The 27,076-nt window shown below is 45.8% G+C and overlaps 1 protein-coding gene across 1 annotated transcript in view; it reads left to right on the plus strand.

Annotated features, from left to right (window-relative positions):
• Positions 1-13,743: 13,743 nt before the first annotated feature.
• Positions 13,744-27,076, plus strand: part of RREB1 (ras responsive element binding protein 1) — a 267,242-nt gene continuing 253,909 nt past the window's right edge. The window contains 1 exon segment of the mRNA XM_029590608.1: positions 13,744-14,050. The gene's annotated coding sequence lies outside the window, so the exon portion shown is untranslated.

A 27,076-nucleotide genomic window follows, 5' to 3' on the forward strand; every position in this document is an offset into this window, starting at 1 on the left:
TGAGCATTCAGGGACGTAGGCCCTCGAGGAGCGAATACCGGATCCCATCTAGCAGTCTGAAATCAAGAACAGAGAGCGGGGCTCCTGAGGAGCGGGGCAGAGAAGTTTCCTCCTTGCTAACTCAATTCGAAGTAGCAAACAAAGACCTTTTAAATTGGAAGCGGATGGCGTCACTAGAGGGGGACGCCCCCGAGGTTCTCGCCCTTGCCGGTATATCTCTGGAGCGCGCGCCCTTACATCATCAGGAACATGGCGGATCCACAGCCAGGAAGACACGGCGAGAAGCTGCGGCAGCATCTGTCCGTCAGACCCGAAGGGAGTCACCACTAAGGTAGAGAGGGTGGAGCGAGGGCGAGAACAGGCACGAACCCAACAGTACTCCCCTTCAAAGGGTGGTCTCCACTTCGGTTTCCAGGTTAAGTACCAAAGATGCACGAGGTGGAACTGATGAAGCATCTCTTATCCAATAAGTCTGAGGCTCCCAAAGATGATTTCGGGGCCGAAAACCTTTCAGGAAAACAAAACTCAGCCTCTGTACAAACATCCAGGGTCTCTAAATTCTTGAGTTCAAGTTCGTATATTCATGATGACAGAAGGATGTAGATTTGAAGAATCTAGCAGAATGTATAATGAAGTCAGCAGCAGTGAGAGGGCTGCTGTGGACGTCACTGAAGTTTCAGTGGAAGTGGTGATGAAGAAACTTGTCCAAAGTCCACTTCTGAGTAGCTCTTCCCCAGAATGCTGGAAGAGAGATGATGGCAATACCAGCAAAACAAACAGGCTGATGGATGGAGATATCTTCATCCCCGGAATCAACAGTGCTGTAAACCTCCAGCACAGTCTCCGAGTAAACCAAACGTAAAGTTGATAGTCAAAGACATCTTCTTCTTCAGAATCAACAGTGCCATAGGCTTCTGGGCACGACTTCCGAATAAACCAAACGTAAAGTTGATAGTCAGAGATATCTTCTTCCTCCTCGGAATCAACAGTGCCATAGGCTTCCGGGCACAACTTCTGAATAATCCAAACGTAGGGTTTGATAGATAGAGATATCTTCTTCTTTGGAATCAACAGTGCCATAGGTTTTTGGTCACGACTTCCGAGTGAACAAAAAGTGTGGTTGATAGATAGAGATATCTTCTTCCTCGGAATCAACAGTGCCATAGGCTTCTGGGCACAACTTCCGAGGGAACCAATTGAGAAAGTTGGTAGCTGGAGATGTCTTCTTCTTCAGGACTGATGGTAGCACCAGCAGACAACCAGGCTGGTAGATAGAGATATCTTCTTCTTCGGAATCAACAGTGCTGTAGTCCTTCAGCACGACTTCTGAGTAAACTGATCGTAGTGGATATCTCAACTTTGTAGTCCAGGAAGACATTAAAGATGTAGAGCGCCACCTAGCTATGGCGCACATAGCAACCGCTATGAAAAACAGCAGGTAATATAAAAACTGCTATGATGTTGATAAAATCCTCAAAAGAAGTGGTGGTGAAAAGAATCGTCCAAGGCCCACTTCAAATTGTGATGCAATAGTGGATCTTCAAATTTGTTGAATAGATCCTCAGGTATTCCACAAAACATCTGAGATTTAGAGTTGCCTCCTGCCCCTGAGTCCTTCAGGGCAGAGGTTTAAACCGTCACTGGTTCAGAGATCACAGAGACTGGACGAGAGAGTGGAGGAGATATTGCTGTATAGCCCAAGAACAGTCCTCCTGCGGGACTCAGGCTTGTCCATTTCCCGGACAAATAGGGCAAGCAGAAACATCATGGCCTGGCTGACCGCAATACATGCCCAGGCCGTTCTTCCTCCTATATCTTCTCTCTTTAGAGGTCAAGTGACCGTGACCAGGTTCCTTCAGTTCCTTCTTCTCTACAGCAGGAGGTGCTGTATCCCTTTGTAGTGCAGGAGCACTGGTTAGCTTCAACCCAGGTAACACCTTAGGCCGGAGTTCCTTCACCATATCTCGAAGCTGCCAGTCAATCCGAGTAGCTAAGGCTATTAATTCTTTCAGCAAGTCAGGTGTCTGACGAGCAGCCAGCTCGTCCTTTACGCAGGTGTCCAGGCCTCTGCAAAAGAGTGTCTTCAGACATCTGGGGTCCCAGCGAAATTCCGCTGCAAGTGTTTTAAATTCAATGGCAAATTCCACCAAAGATATGTTGCCTTGCTTCAGGTCCACCAAAACAAACCCAGCAACAGACAGACGAGCAGGGTCATCAAAAACGAATTTAAACAAGTCCATAAATCCTTCTATGTCCTGCAAGATAGGGTCCTTGCGTTCCTACAAGGTAGATGCCCACAATAAGGCTCTCCCATCCAAATAAGACAGAATGTAGCTGGTCTTAGAAAGGCCTGTGGGAAATAATGAAGGTTGTAAGGTGAAATGTAAGCTGCACTGGTTCAAGAAGCCCCAAGTCTTTTGGAGTTCTCCGGAGAATCGAATAGACGCCGCCAGTGGAACAGCTGACTTTAAAGTTACCTTTGGTAATTGACCTTCTTGTATAGAAGCTATGCCTTGTGCCTTCTGCGTGTGAAGCTGGTGAAAAGCTGCAGTAAGTTTCTCCAAGGTTTCTTGCTGTTCTGTGATGCGTTGAGCCAGGCCTGGGATAGCCTGCAAGGCAGAAAGGTGAGCCGGGTCCATGGGCTACAGACATCAAATACCTTTAGCTGAATCCCCAGGAGTACTGCTTCTTCAATACTTTTCTGAAAGCTGAATTCACTGACGTTTTGTCTCTCCAATTCTTCTCCAGTGCTTTTAGCCGGATTCACTGGAGTTAGTTCCTCCAATTCTTCTCCAATACTTTTAGCCGGATTCACTGGAGTTAGCAATCTGTTATTGATCAGCTCCCCCGAGAGGAGGAGTTAGCAATCTGTTAGTGATCAGCTCCCCCGAGGGGAGGAGCTAGCAATCTGTTAATGATCAGCTCCCCCGAGGGGAGGAGCTAGCAATCTGTAGTGATCACGCCACCAGGGGGCGGAGTTAGCAATCTGTTATGTATCTGCTAAGGAGTTAGCAATCTGTATTGATCACCTCCTCCAGAGGGGAGGAGATAGCAATATGTAATACTCCGTAGGCGGGGTCAATGATCTGTTGTGGGTTGGCTCCCACAGTGTAGCAGTCTGTATGATACCGCTCTAGTAGTGTAAGGAATAAACACTTAGTGGAATTGGTGAATCCCTGGGCCGATGGCAGATGACAGCGCCCCCAGGAGGAAATCCTGAGAGGGACCACCGGCCAGGCTGGAGTATGGAGACAAACACAGATAGTTCTTTATTAGACAGGAAGTAGAACCACCAGAGGTTGCAGTAGTGAGTTGATGTGCCCAGCAGGGCTGAAGTCCCTCAGATACTGGAATTGTGATCTCTGGGTTGCTGAGCTGTAGAGAGAGACTATAGATAGTGAGTAGTCAGGGTATGCTGGATACATAACCAGTAGTAGATGATACATTCACAATTGTAGATATCTGTAATGGCCTCTATACAACAGAGAGTCTTCAGTATGTTCAGGAACAGGAGCTATAGGCAAGTACTGGATCCTATATGCAGTCTGGAATAAGAACTCACAATATCTGTGTATGAGATGGCTTCTGAAATAGAAGAAAATCTTTGGAGAGTTTTAGGAACATAGGCCCTCATGGAGTGAGTACTGGTTCCTATCTGCAATCTGTAATAGTAATGTACCAGATATTGGTATGCGATAGCTTCTGAGATAGAAGAGAGTATATGAAGGGTTTTAGGAACATGGGCCCTCGTGGAGCGAGTACTGGTTCCTATCTGCAATCTGTAATAGTAATGTACCAGATATTGGTATGCGATAGCTTCTGAGATAGAAGAGAGTATATGAAGGGTTTTAGGAACATGGGCCCTCGTGGAGCGAGTACCGGTTCCTATCTGCAATAATAACTCACGATCTCCGTACCTGCGATAAAGTCTTAGACAGAAGGGAGTCTTCAGAGATTAGGAACATAGGCCCTCGTAGAGCGAGTACCGGATCCTATCTGTAATAGAACTCACAGTGTTCATGTCTGTGATCGTTTCCAGGCAGTAAGGAGTCTTCTGAGCATTCAGGGACGTAGGCCCTCGAGGAGCGAGTACCGGATCCCGTCTAGCAGTCTGAAATCAAGAAGAGAGAGCACCGCCCCTGAGGAGTGGGTACCCCTTGGTAAGTTTGTGGAGGCAGAGCCGCAGAGAAGTTTCCTCCTTGCTAACTCGATTAGAAGTAGCAAACGAAGACCTTTTAAGTTGGAAGCGGTTGGCGTCACTACGGGGGGACGCCCTCGAGGTTCGCGCCCTATCCGGTACATCTCTGCAGCATGCGCGCGTGTGCGCCCTTACGTCATCAGGAACATAGCGGATCCGCAGCATCAGGCTAGCCCGGGGATTCCAGGAAGTTACTGCGAGGAGAAGCCGCGGCAGCATCTGTCCGTCAGACCCGAAGAGAGTCGCCACTAAGGTAGAGAGGGTGGTGTGAGGGCGAGAACAGGCATGAATGCAACAGAGACCAAGTCTCTGGAGAGAGCGCACACAGGCCCCCGAGGAGCAGGTACCTGAGCCAGGGTCCAGAGTCCAAGAAGGGTCAGAGACAGCCACAACAGGTCTGAGGAGACAGGAGCTAGTAGAGTAGCGATGGAACTCGTTGCCAAGTCAACTAGCAGGGGGCAAAGGTGGTGCTTAAGAACCCAGATCTAATGATGTCATCAATCAGGGACGCCCCTGAGGTTCCCTCCGTAGCAACTTCAAAAGAGGGCACTGGTGGCGTGCACGCATGCCTAGGAAGGCCCAAAGTCGGCGTAGATGGCGGTGGCATCCTGGCCACCACGAGGGACCATGAGATACACGGTGGTAGAGGCTGGCTCCCACCGCGACCAGGCACAAAGAGGGAAGCAGGACAGTACAGGACGTAAGTAGACGCGGTCGCAGCCGTCTGCGACCAATGGTCATAACAAAAGCAATATCCGGGCAACTGGACTGCAACGGACGTGGGGTAGGGAAGAAGCATTATGGGCTGTCTTAAAGAAAGAAGATGGCCTCTTACTCAGACAGAAGAACTGGACAGAGATATGATCAAAGACATCCAAAAGGTGAGAAAGATAGGAAAAATGTTGCTACTTGGAGATTTGAATCTGCTGGATGTGGATTGGAGTATCGCTACTACAGAATCTACAAGAGTAGAACAATAGTGAATGCCCTTCAAGGGGTTTGCTCAAACAAATGTTAATGGAACCCATGAGGGAGAGAGTGACACTCTACCTAGTGCTCACTAATGAGAATATTGTCTCTAATGTCCAGGTCAGCCCTGAATTAACCATTAAGCAAAACAAGCATGTGTATAGGGCACCAAGGGAAGGGAAGGGAAGGGGAGGGCACCACAGTGTTGAAAATATGCATTTTTTTCAGTTGCCCCCTAGTTATAAGTAAATCGTTTGCTTATATTGTTTACTGATATTTAGTGTTAAATACATACAATTTTTTTAAAAAGTTTATATTTAATATAGTTGTGAGGGCTTGCCTGTGGGATGACCTGGAAGAAAACTGAATTTTTAATGTATTTCACCTTCAGCCCTTATTGATTCTTAATGTCTTGTCAGTTAAACAATGGAAAGGCCGAGGGGGGCACCATTGTTGGGCTGGTTTTAGAGCATCAGTTGGCCTTAATCCAGCCCTGGTCCAGGTAGAAGCTCACCTGAGCGCCAGCCATCATCAGATGGTATGGTTAAATATTGCAGCCAGAACAGGGAGAAGTCTCACAAAGATCCAAGTTTTGAATTTCAAAAATGCAGACCGTCAAAATGGGGGTGTACCTGGACGAAGAACTAGATGACTGGGAGAAAATGAATGAGGTGGAACAAAGAGGGCCTAATTAAAAGGAACTAATACAAAGGCAACAGATCTATATGTTAGAAAAGTAAACCCAAATAAGGGAATAAAGAAACCAATCTGGTTCTCAAAGGAAGAGGTTGAAAAAATAAAGTAAAAAAGAACAGCATTCAAGAAATATAAAGGATCCAAAACAGAGGAACACAGGGAAGAATATCTAATAAAGCTGAGAGAGACAAGGAAAGAAATCAGGAAAGCAAAAGGTCAAGCGGAAGAAGGGACTGCCAAAGAGGTAAAGTAAGGTGACAAAACATTTTTCAGATACAGTATGTCAGAGAAAGGAGGAAGGCCCGGGGTGGTATAGTGTAACTGAAAGGTGACTAGGAACGATGGGTGGAGAAAGATGAAGAAATGGCAGAAATATTAATCAGATAATTCACTTTGGTGCTCACTAAATAAGACCCTGGAGAGAGACCATTGCTGGTTGACAAGACCATGGATAATGGGGTAGATGAAATCCCATTTACAGACGAGTATGTATGAGAAAATCTAAAAAAAAACTAAAAATGGACAAGGCCATTGGGCTGGATAAGATGCATCCCAGGATACTACGGGAGCTCAGAAATGTGCTGTCAGGTCCACCGAAAGACTTGCTCAATAGATCCCTGGAAATTGGAGTGGTGTTGCAAGACTGGAGAAAAGTGGCAGTGGTCCTGCTTCACAAGGCTGGTAGCAGAGAGGAGGCTGGCAACTATAAGCTGGTTAGGCTAACCTTGGTGGTAGGAAAATTAATGGAGACTCTGCTGAAGGAAAGGATAATGAACTTTCTACAATTCAGTAGGTTGCTGGATCCGAGGCAGCATGGATTACCAGGGAAAGGTCCTATCAGACAAATCTGATTGATTTTTTGATTGCGTGACTAGAGACATGGATCAAGGAAGAGTTCTTAATAGGGATGTGAATCGGGCTTTGGACGATTGAAAATATCGTCGATATTTTCAAAATTGTCAGAAATCAGGGGCTCCCCCAAAACGATAGGAAAACCCCACGATATTGTTCGTGGAGGTTCTCTTATCGTTTTGGGGGAGGGCGGGAAAAACGGCACACAAAAATAACCCCTAAACCCACCCCGACCCTTTAAAACTAATCCCTTAGCTTCCCCCACCCTCCCGACCCCCCCAAAATCTTTTTACAGGTACCTGGTGGTCCAGTGGGTGTCCCGGGAGTGATCTCCCGCTCCCGGGCCGTCGGCTGCCACTAATCAAAATGGCGCCGATGGCCCTTTGCCCTTACCATGTGACAGGGTATCCGTGCCATTGGCTGGCCCCTGTCACATGGTAGGAGCACTGGATGGCCCGCACCATTTTTAAAGATGGCGCCGGCCATCCAGTGCTCCCTCCATGTGACAGGGGCCAGCCAATGGCACGGATACCCTGTCACATGGTAAGGGCAAAGGGCAAAGGCCATCGGCGCCATTTTTATTAGTGGCAGCTGACGGCCCGAGAGCGGGAGATCACTCCCGGGACCCCCACTGGACCATCAGGTACCTGTAAAATGTTTTTTGGGGGGGGTCGGGAGGGTGAGGGAAGCTAAGGGATTCGTTTTAAAGGGTCGGGGTGGGGTTTTTGTTTATCGGCTCGGGCACAGCCGATAAACAAAACCGTGATCGGGTCGGACGAAAAAAAAAACACGATGTGAATCGGAACCGGAATCCGAACCGATTCCAGTTCCGATTCACATCTCTAGTTCTTAATGTGATTTAGTTGGATTTCAGAAATGCTTTTGATACACTTCCTCATAGGAGGCTCATGAATAAAATGAGAAGCTTGGGGGTGGGTACCAAGGTGGTGGAATGGATTGCAAACTGGTTGACTGACAGGAGACAGTGTGTTATGTTAAATGAAACCTACTCTGAGGAGAGAAAAGTCAGGGCCGGTGCTAGGTTTTTTGCTGCCTGTTCATTCATTCTCTGTCCCAAGCCTATAAAAAAAAACAAAAAACCAGCCTCCTTCAGTGATGAAAATTTAAAAAACTGCTCCCCCACCCCAGCCCCCTACCAATGGCTGGTGCAAGGGTATCAGGTGCCCCAAGCGAACATTATAGCCCACCCCCACCCCATTCTACACATACAGTTAAGAGTTATGCATTTATATTTTACATGCAAAATATCAAAGTATAGAATTCTGAGGTAAAAATATCACTTACATTGTATTTACATGCACTGCTGTGATGCCAACCAGAAATCCCTGCAAAAAAGACATTTGGAACCCATATGGTATTAGGCCTATTGTGATGTGTGTTGGGTGTGGGCTTGACCCTCTGAAAGCCCAAATACACTTCCTAATAGGAGAATGCCTCAGCTCAGTCACACATGCAGAATATAAACAGACCCTCATCAAATACAGAATAGAGCAACCATAAAGTAAAAATACAAATACACAGACAAAAACTGAACTGGAAACCACAAATAGCCAGACAGTCCATGTAGTGCAACAATGAGAAAACAGAACCATTGCCATTCCTCAAACATCAAACAATAAAATCAAGGAATAAAATACATACATAATCATAATACTAAAAACATAATAATAATATTTCAAAAGAAACTGAAATCAAATAATTAAAATAAAATAAGATCAAATAATTAAAAACTCATATACAAGTTTTTTTAAATTTCCCAAACACCAATAAAATATTTCAAAACAGCAGATACAGCAAATAACACCTGAAAAATAAAACTATAAAGGATTTTTAAAATTCACGCTCTCCATACCTGGGAACTTTTGAGTTCCAGTCACCCTGGGATTGTCGTGGATTAGTGGGAGTGGGATGCACAAACTTTCTCCTCTCTTTCTTATATATATACACACACCACACAAAGTATTACACACATACTCTCCCTCTCAGACAAACTCGCAGGCTTCTCCATCTCTTCTTTGGTTGGGATCTACCAGCAGCCCCAGACCCTCATCTTCATTTCAGCTGCTGGCAGGTTGGAATCCACCTGCACCCCACATTTTTTTCTCTCTCTCTCTCTCACACACACACACCCCCCAGACAAGCTCCCATTTACACTCACACACCCCAGGCTGGCTCCCATTCACATCCACCCAAATCCCAGGCAGGCGCCCATTCTCACACACACACACCCCCTGCTCATCCCAGGAAGGCTCTCATGCATGCATGGGCACACACACACACACCCACACCCACCCCAGGCAGGCTCCCATTCACACACACCCATCCCAGGCAGGCTCCCATTAACACACACATACACATATGCAACCCAGGCAGGCTCCCATTCACACACCCATCCCAGACTGGCTCCCATTCACTCACACACACACACACCCATCCCAGGCATCCTCCCATTCACAACACACACCTATCCCAGGCAGCCTCTTGTTTACATACACACACACACCCATTCCAGGCAGCCCCCCCCCCACACACACACCCATTCCAGGCAGCCCCCCCACACACACACTCCCATCCCAGGCAGTCTCCCATACACACTCACACACACACACCCATCATAGGCAGCCTCTCATATACACATACACACACACACACACACACACACATCCCAGGCAGCCTCCCCCCCCACACACACACACATCCACCCACCCATCTCAGGCAGCCTCCCATACACACATAAACACACACACACACACACACACACACACACACATCACAGGCAGCCTCACCCCCCCACACACACCCCTATCCCAGGCAGCCTCCCTCCCCACACACATACACACCATTCCCAGGCAGCCTCACACACACACACCCATCTCAGGCAGCTTCACCCCTGCACACACACACACACACACACACACACACACACATCACAGGCAGCCTCTCATATACACACACCCACCCATCCCAGCAGCCTCCCAACCCCCCCCCCCCCACACACACACACCAGGCAGCCTCTCATACACACACCCCCACCCATCTCAGGCAGCCTCCCATACACACATACACACACCCATCCCAGGCAGCCTCCCCCCCCCTCCCACACACATACACACCATTCCCAGGCAGCCTCCCACACACACACCCATCTCAGGCAGCTTCTCCCCTGCACACACACACACATACATACACCCATCATAGGTAGCCTCCCATACACACACACACACACACCCATCACAGGCAATCTCCCATTCACACACCTACTCATTCTAGGCAGCCTCCCTTTCACACACACACAAACACACACATACAGACCAGACAATCAGGGTCCATGGGTCATTCTTCCTCCGCTGCTGCTGCCAGCCTATTCTTTTTTGGAGAAAAGCTGTTCTGCAGCTCCACTTCCTGTGCTAGCACCATGGTAATTCAACACTTCATGTATTCTCATCTCACGAGAATACAGGAAGTTCTAGCACCTCGAGTCTTCACTACCGCGGGGCCAGCACTGGGGGAGGAGCTGAATGATGGGCTTCCTCTGCTGTGGCCTCCTGGTTCTGCCACCGGTGGGATTAGGTCCACTGGTGGCACCACAAGCCTCCGTCTTCTGCCGCTGGTGGGATTGGGTCCACCGGCAGCAGCACAGGTCTCTCCTTGCTCCTGATGCTGCCCCACTAGGTGTGCCACCCTGTGCAATTGCACTGTTTGCACACCCTTTGGCACCGAGTCTGAGAACAGTGTTAAGTGGAGTGCCTTACGGATAGGTTTTGGGAATGGTTTTGTTCAATACCTTCATGAGCAACATTGTGTAAGGGATAGATGGTAAAGTTTGTCTTTTGCAGATGATCTGCAACAGAGTGGACATGCCTGAAAGAGTAGAAAGAATGAAGAGATTTAAGAAAGATTGAAGAGTGGTTGAAGATTTGGCAGCTAGGATTCAATGCCAAGAAGTACAGACTAATGCATCTGGGGTGCACTAATCCAAAAGAGCTGTATGCAATGAGACGTAAAAGACTAATATGCACGGACTGGGAGAGGGACCTTTGAGTAATAGTGTCTGGCGATCTGAAGGCAGTGATGCAATGTGTCAGAAGTATGCTGGGCTGCATAGAGAGAAGGATAACCAATAAGAAAAAGGAGGTGATAATGTCCTTGTACAGGTCCTTGGTGAGGCCTCACCTGAAGTAATGTGTTCAGTTCTGGAAACTGTATCTCAAAAAGGAAAGAGACAGGATGGAAGTGGTCCAGAGAAAGACAACCAAAATGGTGTCTGCATTAGAAGACTTATGAGGAGAGGCTGAAGGATCTAAATATGTATATCCTGGAGGAGAGGAGGTGCAGGGGAGATACGATACTGTCCTTATGATACCAGAAAGGTATTAATGATCTACAAACTTTGAACCTTTTCTGTTGGAAAGAAAATTGTAGAACTAGAGGTCACGAAATGAAACTCCAGGGAGAATGACTCAGAACCAATACCAGGAAATATGTGTTCACAGAGAGGGTGGTAGATGCCTGTAATGCCCTTCTGGAAGAGGTGGTGAGGATGGAAACAATAAATGAATTCAAAAGGGCATAGAATAAACACTGCAGATCCATAGGGGCTAGATGTTGGAAATGAAGAAAGGGGTATATGGAGGTTATCTGCATTGATTGACAGTTACTACTCTTAACAGAAGGCATGGGGGCAGGTATCCTGCAAGGAGTGGTAGCTACTACCTTTAACAGAAGGCATGGGGGTAACCTGCATGGAGCAGCAGCTACTACCATGAGCAACTTGCTGGGCAGACTGGATGGACCATTTGGTCTTTATCTGCCATCATTACCATGTTATATGTTACTATGAATTTTTTTTTTTGCACTTACAGTGGGGCCCTGAATAGTCTTTATTTTCTAACCCCCATCCCAGTGCCTTGTCTGTACAGTAGGTGCTGTGAGGAAAACTAGGACTAGATCTCATCATGGCCTCGACTCAGATTCTCAGTACTGCAATAATGGGGGAAGAAGTAGTGAAAGAAAGTGGTAGGGTAAGAACTGCAAACATAGCCACTGCAACAGTAGCAGCCAGGGGCCAAAGGTCACTTTATATAGGGCTAAATCCAGGCAAACAAACTCAGGGCCAGAGTTAAACTAAGGCCCAGGGCAGAAACTAAGGAGTGAACCTAGCCAGTGCCAGGCATCCTGAAACTCTACCTCAACTCAGCTTCACCAAGGGGTAACCTTGAGGGCCCCTGTTTGTCCCATCCTTTCCCACCAAAGCTAGCCCTGCAAAACTGGAGGCGTTATCAGCATATGTGCATAAGGGGTGCCTTCCCTTGCTGGAGTCTGCTTTTGAAGAATGCGTCACATTCCTCTAACCATAGTTCACCTCTTGTTCTGCCTTGGGAATGAAGTAGTTACACGAGAGGTAATAGAGGTGAAGCATCCATCCATGATAAAAAAAATGAACCAAAAGTGAAAATAAAAAATAAACCATATTAGTGTTTCAAATAAAATGCATCAAAGTAAAAACAGGAATTGTGAAACAACAAAAAAAAAAAGAAAAAAGAAGAAAAATTACACTACACCTGAGTAAACATCCTAAAGATTCTACGTGGCAAGTGACATGGGATGGAGTTCAGGCTACAGCTTTCAAGCCAAAGGGGGGTGTAGGGGTATGCTGCTCCACCTGGACCTTGAGAGACTAATCAGAGAATGAGTGAGGGGGCAGAGAGCAGGGGGGGGAGTAAAGGGGGGAAGGTAATGAGGTTTATTTACAAAAAAATGGGGAAATAAAAAGAAATAAAAGGCAAGAATAATCAAAAGATTCTCATCTTTTTAATCCTAAGAAATGAACAAAACAAACAAAAACAACATATAAAAAAATAGTGTGTCCTTATGGGTGGGGATGCTTCCATAATTGAAGCTGCTTAGGAATCATGTTAACCTAAGAGAAAAAAAAAAAAGAAAAGAAAGCGGGAGGAACAGGCTGCCAAAGTAAAGTGTCTGATAAGGAATAACAGGAAAGTAGATCATTCTAATAAAAAGACATCTGTCGCTATACAAAATCCTTCGAATGAATAAAGAGGTATTCCCCCAAAATAACTAGTGAAAGCAAAAAGCCTCATGAAACAAATGGAAAGGAAAAGCCTCCGAAAAGACAGGGCAGGAGTAGGAGTAGGAATAGGAACAGCAGCAGCAGCAGCAGCAGCAGCCTGAGTAACACGTCCCCAGGAGAGCAGCAGGAGCAACACGTGATGCGTCTACTTATCAGGGTGAGAGGGAGAGAGGCACTGCCTGGGCTGTGTGAGAGGGGAGGGAGCCTGTGTGTGCAAGGAGGAGAGAGCGAGAGGGAGAGGGTGGGGAGCCCAAGAACCAGCTACCCCACCTCTAACTCCCCAGCCCCTGTGCGCCTCTCCAAACTTTTTGCCCATCCTTCCTGCGCGAAGGAGGAAGAGAAGTCACTGTAGTAGAGTCGATGAACTTTGCACATCCCCTGCAAAACACCATTTTGATTCATCTTCCGGAACAACTTTGCATCTCTTTCTCAACTCGCCTTTATTTTAATTTTTTTTTTTTTTTTTACTGTTTGATTTCTAAAGCTTCCATCGTTCCTACCAGCAGCATCCACGCCTCGGCGAGAGCAACCCATCCCCGACCAAGTGCAACGTAAGTAGGACGTCAGGGCGAGGACTGGATCCCGTGCAACGCCATCCCTGGGGCTGCTGCTGCTGCTTGCCAGACTCCAACTTTGTTTTATTACTAGTAGGAAGAAGGTAAAAGGGACGCTGTCATTTTTTTTTTTTTCAAAAGTTTTGTGTTGCTGTCGTTTTAACAGGGATGTTAAAAAGCGAAAAGTTTTCTTTTCCTGCCCTTAAGAAGTTGTTTGGTGAAGATGCTGCAGCTTTTTTTTTTTTTAGCCTCCCTTCACCGTTCCCACCCCCCCCCCCCCGACCAAGCTTGTCCTCCTCCTCCTCTTCCCCTCCCTCCGTTCCCTTCCTTGTTAACGTCTCTCCACCAACCAGCTGCGAGCACCACCACCACCACCACAACCGAGCAGCAGCAGCAGCAACAGCAACAGCGTTAGCCTGCAAGGACCTGATGCTCATCCATATTAAACCCGTCTGAGCTCAGGAATCCGGCCAGATCATCTCCTCTGCTGCCACAAAGTTTATTTTTAACCGAACCAGCAACAGAATTTGGATGCTGGTGGGGGCAACAAATACATTTCCACTTGCCCTCCCCCCCTCCCTTGATGCCCTCCCTACAAAAGAAAGTTTGGTTTGTTTCTTCTCACGTTTGAGAGCGGTGCAAAAGTTGAGATGACGCTTCTTGGCAAAGGTAGAATCGTACATCTTTATCTATGTCTATATATATATTTTTTTTCTTTCTGTTCGAGCCACGTTCCAAAGTTGATGCGTCTTTTCATTTCTTGCTGGATAGGTCAGGAAGTTTTGGTCCTCTTTCCCCCTCCCCAAGTGGAACGATGCACCGTGTGTCTTCAATTTGCACTTTGATACCTCTCGCCCTCCCTCTGAGGTGGGAGCGCAGATCGCTCTGGCTTTTTTTTTTACACTCCCGATCCGTTTTGGAACTTGGCGTCGTAAGTTACACACAGTAGATTTTAATTTCATTTTTCTGCTAAGGCCTCTTCCCCCTCTCCCCTCCCCCGAACAAATGTAGCCGTTTAAACTTTACGTTTTTGGTTTGCTTTGCCGTCTTGCATAGATGTATAATATAGAAACCATCTGTGACCGTCTGAAATGCCGATTAGAGGAGGAGAGGAGAGCAGAGCACACGGTCTCTAGCACAGCACATCGTCATGAGTACAGGAAGGAACCTGGCATCAGAGAGAGTAGGAGAAAATAGTTAAGACTTTTTTTTTTTTTTTTTAACAGTTGAGTTTGCCTGGTGGATGATCCTCTGCTGGACCAGAACTGTTTAATGACAGTTTTTTTTTTGTTTTGTTATCAGTTAATTGGTGGGACTGGGATGGGAGGCGTCGTTTTGTCCGATTCTAATTAAATAACGTGCCTTTATTGATTGATAATTATTTTCGTATCCGACGGTGGCGTTAAGTTCTTTTCTTTCATGCGCCCGGTAGATGCAGACTAGTCGGGACTCGTCTCTTAGGAAACTGCGACCTTAATGGTTGCTAAGAGGCAGTCAGGGAAGGGTTTTTTTTTTTTTTTTTTTTCTCCTCTCTGCCTCTGCTGATCTGCGTTTTCCTCCTCGGTGCTTTTACTAGGGTGGGTCAAGTTTAAGATGTTTCTTCCTAAAAGCAAATAAATAAATAAATATGTATAACTTCGCTGTTCACCTTTTGGTATTGATGCACGGATCGGTTTACTGCTAAGATCTAGCTGTTAAATTGAAAGTTGAAAGTCGGCCTGTTGCACTTTCCTACCTCTCGCTTAGGTGGGACGTGTTGGGGGGGGGGGGACACAAAGCCAGACAGGAACCAGGACGTGTAAGTTAATTTATGGTGAGCTTTCAAAATAGCTTTTTCTTTCTTTTTTATGAGTAGTTTGGAGATTTGTGTCTTTTTTTTTTTTTTCTTTTTAAGACGTCGAGGTATCTTTACTTTTTTTTCCCAGGTTTGTAGTGTAGGGAGTTGCTGATGAGTTAACTAGGGGTTTGCCATTTTATCTCTGTGTGCTCAGCAATGCATCCTTGATGGGTAATAAAAGAGGAGGAGAGCAGTTCTCCTTGCTCAGCAGATTTGTCCTCCCCTTCTTCTCACTGGTTAGGAGATAGGAGAGCCCAGATCCGGATGAGCCATTTACATTCCATTACGAAATTCTACGCGGCTTCAGAGCCAGCAGCAGCACCAGCACCACCAAACACACACTTGCACAAAAAACACACTTACAGAAAAATGAAAGGGGGTGTATACCAGCTCTTGCTATTCCCTATAAGTGACTTATACACTCATCAACTATGACAAAAGTACACATTACATGTAATGACCAAGAAGACTGAGGCAGTGACCAGTGAATAGAAAGTGACTGCTTTATTCACCTCCTCAATAATGATGAGAACATATTTTCATTTTAATAAGGAGAGATTTTGAAGATTTTTGTTTTATAATTACTTCTCCTTAAATGCTGATGATTCTTTTGTAATCTTTGGAGTAAGATCAGGCTTGCTCCAAAGGGAAAAAAAAATACTTGCATGTTTTACGCACACACACTTATTTTTTTAACTACGCAGAGAGTAATTTTGTGTCCTTTTATGTTTTAGTAATTTCCCAGTTAATCTGGTTAGTGCTTAATAAGTTATCCTTTGTTTCTAAGTTAAGGCTGTGGAGACCTGATGTGCCTGTTGAAAGTCACTTTCTTGTGAAGCTCTCTTCACTGCATCCCATTTTCCAACAGAAGGAATAGCTGTTTGTCCGATGTAGCCTATGCTTCTTTGTCTGCTGTATTTGTGCTTTTGTTTTCACTCAGAAGGCTGTGTTTTGGGTGCTGAGAAACAGGTGAACCCATCCATCAGCTAATAACTCAGGTTGCCACAACACTACTTTGCAGAGCTTGGTTGGGGATACATCTCTTGCTACTGACTGGCCTTAGTGCATTTTTTCTCCTTTCTGATTTTTAGTTCCAGCTTGGTGTTCTCAGCTTATGCCCAGACCTGCTTTTTTTTTTTTTAAATGTTCATTGTTAGTGTGCTTTAATTTAGAACAGAGCTTTCTTGTTTTTAATCCATTTAACTGGCAGACAAATAAGACATCTCCATAAAATCTTTTTTATATCCTTTTAATCCAGAGAAAACAATATCTTTAAGTGAATTTCCTTTAAAAAAAAAATGTTTTCCAGCTCTGTGTGACATGCTGCTTCATTTGAACTGATCATAATTAGCATCACAGTTCTACTGTGTCTTGAATGTCATTGTTTTCACAGAACAGTGGTGTGTTCTAGAAGCAGTATTGTTCCTGGAGAAAGCTGGATTCTTTGCAGGTTGTGGTACTTGTTAGGGGACCAACAAACATTAGCCCAGATATTGTACTATATGAGAGTTTTCAAGACCACCTGGGTCCTAACTTCGTCTTATAGTGGAATAGATGATTAAAAGTAGGGGAAAAAAATTGCTACTCCAGGTGCTTTAAAAAGCGACTTCCTTTAATCGAACTGCCCGTGTGAGTCCGGAGGTGAGGTTTCATTTGCCAGCAGTTGATGATGCCTGTCTGCCGCCTGGGAGGAATGCTTAGGCTGACTCAGCCCATACAGGTGCTGCGGCCATTTCTAGCTGTTCACATCACTCACTGCCCTTTCAGGCAGAGAGAAGCTGTGTGCTTTCAGTTCCAAGGATCAGGAGAGATCCTGGAACTTTGCAGAACTGGAAAGCAATGCCCCTGCCTTCCGGGACAAGTGGCTCCTTATGACAGCAGTTTTTATTTATTTATTTATTTATTTATTTTCAGTATGTTAGTGATGAGCAAATGTCGTCTGCTGAAACGTTTTCTCTGGGGTTCAGTCCATCATGCCTTTGTTTCTCTGTGAGGGCTACATCACCAATTACTGAACTCGGGTCCGTTTATAAATGGTAACTACTGCTTCGGGTAGCTAAAGTTCACTGTTTCTTTTGTTGTTTTTGTTTTGTTTTGCTTTTTAGATAAAGTAAATTGTGGGAATACATTTGGTATTGCTTCCCCTAAATAGATGGAAGCCAAAAAACACATGTTGGACTCTGAAATGGAAAACTAGGAAAGATAAACCCTTTGGTGGTTATATTCATTATCCCTTGCAAAAGTAGGTGGTACGGAGAAGGTCAGAGGATAAGTGTTGCTAAGCAGCTAAAGAGAAGGATGCTAAAATTAACTCATTTTCTTTCTGAGGAGGATTCTTTCTTTTCAAAGTTTTTTTAGACCTGCGTTCAGCTTTAGGAGTAAGTTGTGTGTGTGTGTGTGTTTGTTTTTTTTTTGTTTGGCCTGTGTTGGCGGTGTTAGCTTGTGTCCTTTATAGATGTCCTTCATGTGAGGTGTCAGTCATTCCCTGCACTCTGAGCATCTAATGTATGTTGGATGGCAGCTTGTTCAAGCAGGCTTGGATAGATATACTGCAGAGGCTTTGCCACTCGCTCCATGCAGACACTGGGCAGGCATACTTTTTCATCGGAGTTTCTTCACATGTTCATCTTAAATGAAAAGAAAGCAGGACCCCATTTTGGATTTGTTTGACGCAGAGGTGGTTCTTTCAGGCATGAGCAAATGTTAACTGAAAGTTTTTTTTGTTTTTTTTTTTATATCTTCCAAAAAATAAAAAAAAGAAGTGTAGTTTCAAAACACTATGGGGCCGATGCAATACAGTGCGCTTAGCTGAGCGCACTGTTGAACCCGGGCTTGGACGAGTGTTTTGGACGCACGTCCACAACCCCTTATGCTATGTGGGAATTAGCACGCGTCCAAAATGTGCGTCCAACATATCCCCCGTGAAACTAATAGTGCTCATCACATGCAAATGCATGTTGATGAGGCTATTAGCTGTACTCCCCAGCTCTAAAAAAAAAAAAATGTGCTGCACATTTCTACGCTCAGAAATTACCGCCTGCCCAGAGCAGTCCAAAAAGGTGTACAGAAAAGGAGAAAATACTGCTTTTCTGTACATCCTCTGACTTAATATCGTGACAATATTAAGTTGGAGGAAACAAAAGGTTGAAAAAAAAAAAAAAAGTGTGCCGGCAGTCAGGTTAGGAAAACAGACGCTCGTAAAATTGAGTGTCCATTTTCCTAACCTGCCGACAGCCACCTCTTCTGGGTGCCCGCTGCCAAGGAGGCGCTAGGAGCGCACATTTGTCGCTAGCACCTCCTTGGCAACGTGACCCCTCATTTAAATATTCACTCTTGGGTCCAGGAGAAGGTGCTGGGCGCGCGTTCGGAAAGCGAGCGCTCAACGCCGAGTGCCCGTTTTCTGCGTTGATTTTTTTTTTGCATGGGCCCTTATGTCATTATTACATGCCGTCGTACATGTTTCACATCTGAAGGGGCAATCCCATGCTTAAAGTTCAAGGTGGATTTTTCTAGTCAGGTGAATGTAGTCTGCTGGCTAGACTGTTCCCTCCAGTTCTAGCTAACTTGCCTCCTTTTGCTTCTGTGGAGAGCTCCCATTTTCTGCCAGCAGCAGAGCAGGTAGCGATATGGGCACACCTGCCCAAGATAGGTGGACCTCGGCGCTGTGCCAGTGGCGGCAAGCCTCTTCAGAATAAGCCAGTTCACAGAGCCGGGGGGGGGGGGGGGGGGGGGGGGTGATGGCACATTTACATGACTGGCCAAATAACTGCCTTGAATTTGGAGCATGCGAGCTCCTCTTAAATACTGTACTAAATGGTCAGCATTCTGATCACTGCTGATTCTTGTCGTCAGCCCAAGTCTGGGGGAGAAACCTTTTTTTTTTTTTTTCATGAATTGAGGTGATAGACTGGATGAGTTGACTTTTTTTTCTGGTTTCTTATCCATGTCTCCAGGACCGGCTGTAGACTAACTGGCACCCTGTGCAGAAACTGAAATTGGGCCTCTTAGGGGCAGCTCTGGCACAGCATTCCCTCCTTCAGAAGTATCAGTGGCTCCCCTCTGCTTTGTTTCCTTGTTCCCTGCCCACAGTGCCCAAAATCACCCCCCCACCCCTCTCTCTCTCTCTCCTTCCCTGCCCAGCGGCATCCATCTTTTCCTTGCTCCCCCCTCTCATCCTCTCTGCAGGCTGACTCTTCACCTAGCACCACGGACGGAAAGCCTCCTTTCTCCTGCATGGTGTTCCTGCTTGCAGACATTATATGGATTAGTGCAGGAGCGAGAGGGGGGCGGCGGTATCCCCCTTGAGCATGGCGCCCTGTGTGGGCGCACACCCCAGAAACCGGCCATGCATGTCGCCAAGCACACGCATCCTCCTTTATCTGCACATGTACCAGTCAAGGAGAGCTAAGGTTGCTATTCTGGGAACAGTCAGTGCCAGTTGGTCTGCAGACACTGCAGTAAACTTTCCGTCTGCTCACACTGGGCCTCCTTAATTCTCCTGTCCTGTTTTAGTCTGTTCTTATTGTCTTCTGTCTGCTTTGCTGCACCTCCATGCTCTCAAATCAGAGCTGAGGTAGTTCAGTTTCAGGGTGTTCAGGGACATAGTCTTCTTATGCGCGCGCGTGTGTGTGTGTGTGTGTATGTGTGTACATATGTATTGCAATTTGCCCTTGTTAAAAGGTAAGAAGCAGATGTATGTTTGCCTTTGTGATTACTGGGCGAAGGTGACTTAAGTTTTTTGAAGGGTCATCAAGGGAATTGTGGATTGCTTCTGAAGGGTTACTAGTATACCTTGTGTATGGGGTTGACATAGAAAGAAAATATAGGAGCATAAGATAGAGCTCCATATGTGGCAACACAACAGCCTTGCCTGGGAACATAGCTTAGCTACAAACCGGCCGATACAGAACGGTGCGCTCAGCTGAGTGTACCGTTTAGCCCCTGTTTGGCTGCGTGTTTTAGATGCGTTATTATTACCCCTTATACTGTAACTAATAGCGCTCATCACATACAAATGCATGTTGATGAGCCTAAAAGTTATTCCCCCAGAATACTGAAAGTAAAATGTGCGGCTTGGCCGCATATTTTACTCTCAGAAATTAACGCCTGGCAAAGGGCAGGCGTTAACTTGAAAGCACTGGGAAAAGTGTACAGAAAAGCAGAAAAAACTGCTTTTCTGTACACCCTCCGACTTAATATCATAGTGATATAAAGTCGGAAGCACCAAAAAATACAAAAAAAAAAAAAAATCTGCTTCTCAGTCTGCAGATTCGAAAACGGATGCTCAATTTTTGCTGGTGTCCGTTTTCTGAACCTGTGGCGTGTCGGGTTCGAAAACCGTCGCAGGTAAAATTAAGCGTCTGTTGCTGGACCCACTGACAGCCGCCGCTTCCGCTAGTACGGAGGCGCTAGGGAAGCGCCAGTGATCCTATCGCCTCCTTATTAGCGGGCGGCCTAATTTGAATACAAAATCGCGCGCCCAGGAGAGGTGCCTGGGCGCGAGTCGGGAGGGCAGGCGCTCAACTCGGAGCGCCTGCCCTCCCGCATGTTTTTATTGCATCGGCCTGAAACTTGCAGAGATCTTTCTTCCTAGAGTTTGGGTAGATTTTGTTGATGGGAGTAGATCTGATGGTACTCCTCCATACCACATCCCCAAGGACAGTAGTGCCTGGAAAAGTAGCCTTGAAGTGTGGTTCATTTGCCTGCCTTTCATTCTAGTACATATTTAACAGGAAAGAGGAACACCTCAGTACCTCTCCAGGATTTGAGCAGCAGCAGGGCAGGGAGGTGTGAAGTCCTACTGGGGACTTGGTGAATCCTTTCCCATCTGATAGTATGTCCTTAGGGTTTCCAGTCTTAAAGATCCTAAACCCCACCCTAAGCAATTGTTCTGTTTGTATAGCAACAGTTTTCATCCTGAGGCAGAGTACACCTGGTTAATTATATATGCTCTATACAGATGCCTGGCTGAAGTGAAGTGTGTGTGTGTGTGTGTATAAATTCACATTAATAAAATGAGTGAAAGGGAGTTGTTGAAACATACATGTCATTATGGACAGATCTCACCATTTATATACCAACAGATATATTCATTCTTCGCACAGATTAGAGGAAACCCCACGATTTAACATGATTTTGTGCGTAAATAATGTGAACAAATAGTGATAGTTTATAATTCGTTTTATATATCCAGGAATGTAACATTTTTTGGTAAAACGATGACAGTCTCTTGGTATACAAAACTAGGGGCTGCAGGAAGGCCAGCCCTCTTCTCCCCCCCACCTCTGATACAATCCAGTTAGCAACCCAGCCAGCCCTTCATTTAGTGAACCAGTTTACATACATAAGGGCCGATACAGTAAAGTGCGCTCCGGTGGAGCGCACTGTTAGCCCGGGTTTGGACGCGCATTTTCGACGCGCTAGCTTTACCCCTTATACAGTGAGGGGTAATAGCGCGTCGAAAACGCCACACCCCCCCCCCCCCGAAACTAATAGCGCCCGCAACATGCAAATGCGCGATACAGAAAGCGAAGCTGCACATTTTACTTTCAAATATTAACGCCTGGCCAAAGGCAGGCGCTAATTTCGGCCAGCACCGGGGAAGTGTACAGAAAAGCAGAAAAAAACTGCTTTTCTGTACACCCTCCGACTTAATAAGCGATATTAAGTCGGAGGCCCCAAAAATAAAAAAAAAATTTTAAATGTGCCTGTGGCCCGCGGGTCAGAAGACGGATGCTCAATTATGCCTGTTTTCCGAACCCTTGGCTGTCAGTGGGCTCGAGAACCGACGCCGGAAAAATTGAGCGTCGGCTGTCAAACCCGCTGACAGCCGTCGCTTCTGTCAGAAAGGAGGCGCTAGGGACGCGCTAGTGTCCCTAGCGCCTCCTTTTACCGCGGGCCCTCATTTGAATGTTTTTTTTTTTTTTTTACTAAATCGCGCGCCCAGAAGAGTGGCCCGCGCTTCTTTCTGTATCGGCCTGATAGATAGTAGCTGAAGTACCTGCTCTTTGCTCTGGTTGTTGTTGCTGTACTTGCAGTGTTTATAGTTAAAGAGCTTAGAGTAATATTTAGGTGAAAAAAAATGTGTATTTCCAAAGAAAATAGTAGTACCATTTTATCTGAAAAAATGAACCCTATGTCCGTGGAAGTCCCAAAAAATGGTCAAGGAAAAAAAAAAAAAGGATCTGCCTATGAATTTTCTTATTTAAAAGTTTTATGTACAGTCTCCTACAGGAGTAGCTCCTGTACAGGGCGGTTTACAAAAATAACAGCAAACAAGTGCATAAAAACATAAATAACTTAAAAAGCATATCTATGGCAACAAGTAACATAAAGTCAAACAGCTCAAAATTTGACATAATCACACAAAATCAAAGTTCCTGGTTGTAATGTTGTTTCATAAACTAGGGAAAATATGTTAGATATTAAAGGCCTGTTTAAACAAATATATTTTAAGGTTCGTTTTAAATTATTTTTGGTCAGAGATCATTCTTAATGACTCTGAAAAACCCTCTTCAGGAGACTGTCAGTAATTTTGGTATGCGAACATGCATACGTACCCTTTATTTTATTTATTATATCCTTGAAATGGCTATTTGAATATTCATCTCACATGTGAAGCCCAGGTACAAGAGGCAAGTTGTATGGAGAAGCTCCTTGCTTCCCACGTCTGTATCTGTGAAGGACTACAGGGCCATCTTCTGAGTCAGACTGGAGGGGAGCGGATGGGGGTGAGCCAGGGAATTCAGTTTTCTCTGGCCGCATAGAGGTGTTCCAGTGTATCTTGTTTTTTAAAGGAATTTCATTTTTCAGGTTCTCCTGTCTGCCAATCAGTAAAGGTGAATAGCTTTCTACAGACAAAAGAAGTAGGTGACGGGTGGAGACTGTTTGCTCAGTGTTATTCAGACAAGCCATGCTAAGAGACTTTGAAAGTCTCTGTAAAGTCCCAGAGACAGATGGGGACAGCTGAATAGCTCCACAAGGGATTCACCTGCAAATTCACAAACTTCCATAGTGCTGGCACTCTTAGGGGTGGAGAAGGGCTATTGAAACCCCCCACAGGCATTGTTAGACTTCTCTGAAATAAAAAAGTCACTCTGGGAGTTCCTAGATAAAAGCTTTTAACTGGTTGGTTTAATAGTTTTCTTAAGCCTGCTGGTGCAGGAAAAAAAAAAAGGCTATTCAATGCAGATTTCCTAGTTTGCAACTTTTAAAATGTTATCAAATCAAATTTAAACAAATGTTTGATTTCAGACCCACCAGCCACAGAAAGCTCTTCTGATAATTGCTAAAGCTTCACACCTACTTTGCTCTTGTCCTTCTTTATAAGCTTCCATTAGTGTCACCTGGCAACCCCATCACTTTTTAAAAGTTGGGGTGTGTGCCTTTGAAATTGTATATCACAACCTCCAAAGGATAACTTTGCCATGTGCTACAAACCGGAGTATGTAGATCAGTGGTTCCCAAACCTGTCCTGGAGGATCCCCAGCCAGTCAGGTTTTCAGGATCTGCGCAATGAATATGCATGAGATAAATGTGCATGCACTGCCTCCACCGTATGCAGATTTTATCTCGTGCATATCTATTGTGGAGATCCTGAAAACCTGACTGGCCGAGGGTCCCCAGGACAGGTTTGAGAACCTCTGCTATAGATAACTGATATGGGGAAAAAAGTAGAAGCTTATGGGCCAGATTTCAAAGAAAGCTAAGCACCTGACCTGAAAGCCTCTGTTTTAGGTGCCTAAAAGTTAAGCAAATTTTTCAGTTTTGGGCTGAGAATTCACCTAACTCTAGGGGCCTAAATCTGAGGACCCTAAATTTAGGCATGCAGTTCATTTGTATATGTTTAGCCTCCTAACAAGTCGATACTGTAACATGCGGTAGAGGATTTCCCGTCTGTAACGAGCTGGGAGCGCACAATTCGGACGCGTAAGGCGATCCAGCGATCCAGTCTCCAGTTTCACGCGTCCTTAGCGCTTCTTAAAACAGACGCATAACCCTTTCCGCACGCAGCATGTATATGATATGTAAATGAACGAATTAGCTGTATAATGAAGGAATTAGCTATTCCCCTCCGATACTGTGACGCGCGCTCAGATTATCTCCTTTGTAACCCGCTATTTTGCCGCGTCCTTAACCTGTTAGTTTACCGCCTACCCTCTACTTGGTGTTAGTGTGGTGTTAGAAAATTAAAACGGGAATAAAGTGTAAAAAATGGGGGCGATTTCGGCGCTCAAGGCCCCGTCCGGTCTCCGGTGCAGCCCCAGTCCTGTCCCCTCCTCCCGAAGCAAAAAAAAAAAAAAAAACCCGAAAAAGTAGCAAGGCTCGGGACTGCTATGGTAGTCCGTTCTCCCTTCTCCCTTCCTCCCGATTCGGTGCTCAAGGCGGCCGGGTGGGTGTGCATTCATCCAGGCAGAGGGAGCCGGTGGCGAAAGCGGCCTCGGCTCCCTCTGCCTGGATGAATGCACGGCCCCCGCCGGCAGTGAATGAATGCCCGTGCGATTTCGGCGCTCATGCCTTGAGCGCCGAAATCGCACGGGCATTGTTTCTGTTTATCCCAGTCTAATCGGTTGCCCATTCAGGAGCCAAAGTTATTTTCATTATGACTAGGGTTCAGTGGTCTTTTTCTGATTTAAAAAAAAAAAAAAAAAGGCTGGAGATCAACTTATTTGTTAGAAAGAGGTTTTCCTATAAGGAATTTGATGCATGAATGAATGCCCGTGCGATTTCGGCGCTCATGCCTTGAGCGCCGAAATCGCTGCCGGCGGGGGCCGTGCATTCATCCAGGCAGAGGGAGCCGGAGGCCGCTTTCGCCGCCGGCTCCCTCTGCCTGGATGAATGCACGCCCACCCGGCCGCCTTGAGCGCCGAAATCGGGAGGAGAGGAGAAGGGAGAAGGGACTATCGTAGCAGGCCCGAGCCTTGCTACTTTTTCGGTTTTTTGTTTTTTTTTTGCCTCGGGAGGAGGAGACAGACTGGGGCTGCACCGGAGACCGGACGGGGCCAGGGCAGGTGAGCGGGGGCTGGGGGAAAGTTTGCCGAGCATCGGGGAACATAACTATCCACTTCCTGGTACCTGTCATTTCAAATGTCATTTGAAATGACAGATACCAGCGCGGCCGTGAAGCGTTAGGCCCTCAAACCCAGGATACTGTATAGGCGCTCTATACAGTAAAATGGGTTGCGCGGGCCTAGCGCTTGCCTAAGGCTTCGCAGACGCGGCATGCATTTGCATGCAATTTGAAGAGAGTATCGAGCGCTAGGTGAAGAGAACTGTGTGTGCGGGGAACGAGGGTGCGCCTGGCAATGCCGCACTCTTTCTACCGCGGCCTTAGAGTATCGACCTGTAAGTCAGGTATCTAGAGCTTGATTTCCTTCCCCTTGACCTGATCTCGCCTGCTTTCTTAGGTTCCTAAATTTAGGTGCTTAGCAGGGAATGAGATTTTCACTTAGGAAGATCTAGGTATATCCAATCCAGAGGTCCTAAAATTTCCACTAGCCAAGTCAGAATATGATTTCAGAATTTAGCAATAGATAGGAATAAAATGAATACTGCTCTGTAAATATGGGAACAAAGATGAAGCGGAAAACTACAGATCCATTTAGTTTGAAGTCTGTGGTGGGCAAGGTCATGGAAGCACTGCTGAAGGACAGAAGAGTACTGGTACCTTGAAGCCAGTAGATCACAAGAGGAAGGGTGGTGGTTTTTTTTGTTTTTTTTTTTGGAAGACTTAATCAGAGTAGTGGATCAGAGGAGCACAGTAGATGTGGCCTATGGATTTCAATCTGTGTCCCATCTGTCAAACTCTGCCCCCTACTTCCTGCTCCCCCCCTCCCACCAGGGCAGCTTGCAACTTCCTGGCATCTGCAGACAACCTAGGATCTACCTGACTCTGCACTACATAAACCCAGTAGAACTGTTCTTTCTTCATTGACCTGCTGAAGAGAGCAAATCTCTTGAAAAGTCAGTCACATATGTACTGCATAGAGTTTGTCCAATAAAAAGGCTTCACCTTCAACTTGTTTATTTAACTCTTATTTCTACATGGTTAAGCTTGAACAGTTTTCCACAGAGAGGACTGTTTAGAAAGCTAGGCAGTCTTGGAAGAAAAAATGTATAAACTGAATGAAAGCTTTAGAAGAGTAGTGACCAATTGAGTCTATTCTGGTGAAGGGAAATTGAACAGCTGGGTGCCACAAGGAAAAGTGCTAGGCCCAGTGATTTTATTTTTGGAAATAAAGGTATTAGTACTCGCATGCAGGCCTCTCCTTGGGAGTAGGACAGCCACCCAGAGCTCAACCCCCTGCAACTGGCCACAGAGCCTATGCAATGACAGCGTTGCAAATATCACACCAGACACTAGAACACCAGTACACCTCCTATAGGGAAAACAGAATAAGCCAAATGGCTACAGATCCCTACATTGAAACTATACACTAGCAGAATACATCACCTTGATCACACAGACTGAACATGGATAGACCATCACCAAATACAAAGCAAGTAATCAATCAGTATAAATAGAAATATGCAGACAAAAAAAAATGAACTGGAACTTCAAGAAGCCAGACTCTGCATGCAGTGCAGCACTGGAGAAATAGAAACAGAAATGCATTTCCTCCTGTACTATGGAAAGTACAAATATATCAGAGATGCTGCGCATCCACATTCCCAGAACTGACATATTTGAATCATCAAACCAAAATGAAAATGCTTTTTCCACCCCCCTACCTTTGATGTCTGGATATTTTGGACCATTACAAAACACCCCCTCCCCCCTCTCACAATAACAATACGAGCTAAGTCATTCCAACATGTAACCTCCCAGCATCCTGTTTCCAATAGAGGCCAGACCAGTG

Source organism: Rhinatrema bivittatum, chromosome 2 (assembly GCF_901001135.1).
Source record: "Rhinatrema bivittatum chromosome 2, aRhiBiv1.1, whole genome shotgun sequence".
Taxonomy (NCBI): Eukaryota; Metazoa; Chordata; class Amphibia; order Gymnophiona; family Rhinatrematidae; genus Rhinatrema; species Rhinatrema bivittatum.